Consider the following 6,000-nt stretch of genomic DNA (forward strand, 5'->3'; position numbering starts at 1 on the left):
GCAGTTTAGTCACTGTTGTAATGAGGAAAATGCAGCAGCCAGTTTGCACACAGCAAGGCCTCACAAACAACAATGTAATAATGACCAGACAATTTGCCAGGAGAGATGTGCTTGCTCTTCTTCGTATAAAGCCGTGCGATTCTCTCATCTGAAAGACTGAATATAATGTGGGAGTTGTAAAATGTGCTCAATTTATGAGCAGGATGGGCCAAATAAGTGTTCATCATTTGTAGATTGAAAAATGAGATCAACTTTTATCACTTATACAATCTAAAAAGGAGACTCATTGGGGAGTGTAATCAGTCTTTGGTAGCTCAATCAGTGATAATGAAACAGTCCATCTTTTACACCATGCCTGATTATCTTTTCTATTGGAACAGTGGTTTAAAATAGGCTGCCAAATGGTTATCGCTGCTTTTGCACATCGTTCCAAGACAAATTTACTCCTGAATATGTGTACATAAGTTGGGTTGAGTTGTGAACATTTAACAATGGAACATTTCTGGCCTACACTTTTTATTCATTCATGGGATTTAGGCACCGCTGGCAAATAATATACCTAGTTTCCCAGAGAAGGTGGTGGTGACCTCCCTTCTTGAATACAGCTGGGTGTCTTGCTAGGCCATTTTAGAGGGCAGTTAAGAGACAACGACATTTTTTTGTGGATCTGGAATCACCTAGACCAGACCAGGTAAGGTTGGCAGATTTCCTTCCCTTAAGGATGCTGGTGAACCAGATGGGTTTTTACAACAATCCAGCTTTATGGTCACCATTACTGTTACTAGGCTTTTTATTCCAGATTTACTTAATGAAATGAATTTAAATTCCCTAACTGCCATGATGGAATTTAAACTCACGTCTCTGGATCATTAATCCAGGCTCCTGGGTTACTAGCCCAGTAACATAGCTGCAATGCTACCATACTCCTAGATAATCCATCAAACTCTTTAGGTTGTATTGATATATAAAGTAGAGGACCTGGAAATCTGAATCATGTAGACCTCTTTCCTTTCCCCTCTAGCGTGGAGACTGTTTGTTTGTGCAGTGGTATCGGTTACTTCAACAGTAGAGAAAGATTGTTCATAGTGTGGCCAAACCTTGGAATGAAGACGAATGAAAGGCAGATTTGGTGATTATCAAGGACAAAGATAAAGGGCGGATGTGACTTATATGAGATTAGAACACAGGTGGTAGAGATTTGATTAGCAGGACTGTTTGTCCCATAAGATGTAGGAGCAGAAGCAGGCCATTCAGCCCATCGAGTCTGCTCCACCATTCAATGAGATCATGCCTGATCTGATCCTCATTCCCTTTCCTGCCTTTTCCCCACAACCCTTGATTCCCTTACTGATTAAAAATCTGTCTATTTCAGCCTTCAATATACTTAACAACCCAGCCTCTACAGCCCTCTGTGGTAAAGAATTCCACAGATTAACTACCCTCAGAAGAAATTCCTCCTCATCTCTACCTTAAATGGGTGACTCCTTACTCTGAGATTATGCCCTCTGGACCTAGACTCTCCCACAAGGGGAAATAATCTTTCAGCATCTACCCTGTCAAGCCCCCTAAGAATCTTATACTTCAATAAGGTCACCTCTCATTCTTCTAAATTCCAATGATTCCAGGCCCAACCTACTCAACCTCTCCTCATAAGAAAATCCCTCCATACCCTGAATCAATCTAGTGAACCTTCTCTGGACTGCCTCCAATGCCAGTTTATCTTTCCTTAGATAAGGGGACCAAAACTGTTCACAGTATTCTAGGCGTGGTCTAAATAGTGCCTTGCATAGTTTTAGCAAGACTTCCCTATTTTTAACTCCATTCCCTTTAAAATAAAGGCCAACATTCCACTTGCCTTCCCTATTACCTGCTGAACTTGTATGCTAGCTTTTTGTGATTCATGCCTGAGGACCCCCACACCCCTCTGCTGCAGTTTTCTGTCATCTTTCTCCATTTAAATAATATTCAGTTCCTCTATTTCTACCAAAGTGCTTGGTATTTTCCCATATTATATTCCATCTGCCAAGTTTTTTTCCCACTCATTTGTCTATATCCCTCTGTAGACTCTGTCATCCTCACCACTTGCCTTCCCACCTATTTTTGTGTCATCTGCAAACTTGGCATTAGTACATTCACTTCCCTCATCCAAGTCATTAATATATATTGTAAATAATTGTGGCCCCTGCACTGATCCCTGTAGCACTCCACTAGTTACAGGTTGCCATCCTGAAAATGCCCACCTTATCCCAACACTCTGTCTTCTATTAGTTAGCCAATCGTCTATCCATGCTAATATACTAACTCCAATACTTGGCTAAAATTTGGTACAAATTTCCAATAAAACCCATTTGTGCCCAGAAACCTCAAAACTTCTCGTTATAGGCACTGGGAAATCCACGATAGCCTTGACTTTCGCATCCCTTGGAGCCACCTTACCATGTCCAGTGGTATAGCCTAGATATGTAACTTGCGGTTTTGCAAATTCACTTTTAGCCAAATTCATCACCACATCAGCTGCTTGTAGTCAAGTAAATAATTCTTCCAGATGCTGTAAATGCTCCTGCCACATCTGAGTGAAACCAATTAGATCATCAATATAAACCGCGCAATTGCCTACACCAACTACTTTGTCAGTCTTTGAAATGTCGCAGGTGCATTCTTCATACTGAATGGCATGACTTTAAACTGATATAGTGCACTTGGTGTTACAAAAGCTGATATCTCCTTTGCTCTCTCCGACACCGGTACTTGCCAATATTCTTTTAGCAAGTCAATCTTTGTGATAAATTTCGATTGTCCCACTTTCTCAATGCAATCCTCCAACTGTGGTATGGGATGTGAATCCACTTTTGTCACAGCATTCATCTTTTGATAGTCCACACACAATCTTTGTGTTTCATCCGTACAATAGGCGAGCTCCAGTTGTTGCAACTAGACTCAATGATATCATTTTGAAACATGAAATCAATTTCTTTTTGTACTTGTGATAACTTTGCCAGGTTTAATCTATAAGGTTGCTGTATTGAAGATGATATTCCTATACATACATCATGTAAAGCTAAATATGTCTTTCCCAACTTACTTCCATAAATAGGTTTGTGTGGCTGCAATAGCTTTTCCAAATCACTTTAACACTTGCTTGGAAGGTAACTCGATATTTCATTTAAATTTTCAAGCACCCCCTCATTAACCAATTTGATTAAAGGAAAGTCAATTTGAGTCCTGCACTTCCTCTTTTTCTCATCATCCACCATCACTAATACCTCTTTTTGTTCCTCTTCCCTGTCAAAGTACCTTTTAAGTATATTTGCATGACACACACCCTCTGCTACTTTCTTCTATCTGGAGTATTTATAAATAATTTACTTCCTTCAATTTCTTTTCAATCCTGTAAGGCCCACCAAATCTTGCATTTAATGAATCACTTAGACTGGTAACAAAACTAGTACTTTCTCTCCAGAAGCAAAACTGAATTTTAGCCACCTTTATCTGCTTTCACTTTCATCACTTGCTATATATTTAAATGTTCCCTAGCCAGCTCACATGCTCTGTTCAATCTTTCCCTGAAATTTGATACATAATCCAGGAGAATAGCTTCTGAATTTTGACCCACCAATTTCTCATGAATCAATTTCAATGGTCCCCTTACCTCATGATCATAAACTAGTTCAAAATGGTTAAAACCAGTCAATGCATTCGGAGCGTATCTAATAGCAAATAACAAAAATGGAATTCCTGTATCCCAATCCTGTGCATAATCCTGACAGCATGCTCTGATCACAGTTTTTAAAGTTTGATGCCATCTTTCCAAAGCTTCTTGTGACTCCGGATGATAAGCTGTTGACTTAAACTGTTTTATCCCCAAACTCTTCATTACTTCCTTTAACAGCTATGATATGAAATTTGACCCTTGATCTGATTGTATTTCTTTAGGTAAATCATATCTTGTAAAAAAATTTTAATTAACTCCTCCACAATCATCTTAGTTGTAATATTTCTTAAAGGTATCACTTCAGGAAACTTGGTAGACCTTCATTATTGTCAATAAATACTGATTTACACTTTTACTCTTAGGGAGAGGTCCTATCCAATCAATCATGACCCTGGTAAAAGGTTCTTCAAGTGCTGGCATTGGGATTAAAGGCGCTGGCTTAATCAATGCTTGTGGTTTTCCTGTTATTTGACTTTTAAACAGATTCTACAGAATTTGACTACATCCCCACTCTTCCCTGACTACCTGCCTTCCTTTCACCATCACACTTTTTATCCTTTTCCAATTTGAAAGGGTGATGGAAAAAAGATTTAGCTCTATGAACTAACTCAGCTATCTCTGCTGCTTGTCTTACAGAATCAACTCTCTGTTCCTCCACACGAGTTCTCACTATTGAAGGGATTGAATCTTTAAATTCTTCCAAAAGAATGACTTCCCTAAGAGCTGCATAGGTTGTCTCTATTTTTAACTCCCATGTCCGCCGGTCAAAATTATTTTGTTTTACTCTTTAAAACTCAATACACGTTCGCCCAGGCTGTTTTCTTATGTTCCTAAATTTCTGCCTGAATGCTTCAGGAATTGACTCATGCACTCAAACTAGTTTCTTTTCACCATATCATAATTCACTGACATTTCTTCTGAAAGTGAAGCATATACCTCCAGTGCCCTACCTAACAACTTAGACTATAATAATAATATTTAGTTTTCCTGTGGCCATTTCATCTGTTTAGTTATCTTCTCAAATGAAATAAAGAATGCTTCAACATCTGTTTCCTCAAACTTTGGAAGAACTTGTACAAATTTAAACATATCCCCGCTGGGTTTTATTCTGGAGATAAATCCTTCCTCACCTATTGGAATCTCTTCCAACTGCCAACATTTGCGGTTGGCAGTCTCTCTTTCTCTTTCCTCCTCTATCTTCACAATTTCTAATTCCCTTTTTAAATCCATTTCTCTGTCCTTTGCTTCAAATTCAAACCTTTTCTGTTCCTTTGCTTGTTCAAATTCAAGCATCTTCATTTGTAACTGAATTCTCACTACCTCCAGCTGTGACTCACTAGTATCAGGTTTCACTTCCAACTGTAGATGCTGTGTTATACATTCTGGCACCACAGGTAACCCCAATTTTACTTTATCTGCCAACTTACTTTTGGTTATTTTCTCCAACCCAATCAGAGTTATCTCTTCTACTCCCAGACAAGTCTTAGCAATTGCCAAAGCCATCTTGCAGTCTCACCACTTCTAAAATACCTCACCAACTCCTGAATTCAAAGTGCCTCTCGTATTCATAACCTTTAAGATTCACCAATTCCAAATCAATCAAGGAATTAGAAATACTTGTATCCCACTAGAGTCCCCAGTTGTTGTGACCAATGCAGTTGGTAAAGCAGAGTTATTTAAAAATCCCAGAGGGAAACTTTAAACAACTGTCATAACCTATAATTTTAAGTGTTATGGCTGAGATGTGACTCTAAATTCAGGAATCAGACCACCCGTTCTTGAGGTTTTATATAAACTAAATTTAATTAAACAATTACACAGGTTAAAATATATATGCACATAACTTTTAACAAATTCCCAAACTAATCTCTATTAAGGCGACAGCAACCCATAGACTTAACCAAACATCAGGCAAGGCATTTTCACTGTACAAATTTAAAATTAGGTTCCTTTCACTTTGGTTCTTGTAGAGACTGTTGGAGGCTTACAGCTACCTTTTGATCTCATTGCCACTGCCCTACACACACAAATTTGCTGAAGTTATACCTAGCAACGTGCATTGAATGTAAATTCTCATTGTATCACCAGCCTCTTTGAACTCCACCTTTTACAGTAAAACCCCTTTCATATTACCAATTTTATTAGAAATATAAACACATTGCTTGGTATCTGCTAGCTAGGTGGTAGTTCTCACCCCACTTCTTGAATGCTCTATTCAAAAAATACAAATGCACACTATCTCTCTTACATATCAAAACTAGTACTCATCCAAGCACCCAAATTAGCTG

This window comes from Carcharodon carcharias, chromosome 13 (genome assembly GCF_017639515.1).
Source record: "Carcharodon carcharias isolate sCarCar2 chromosome 13, sCarCar2.pri, whole genome shotgun sequence".
Taxonomy (NCBI): Eukaryota; Metazoa; Chordata; class Chondrichthyes; order Lamniformes; family Lamnidae; genus Carcharodon; species Carcharodon carcharias.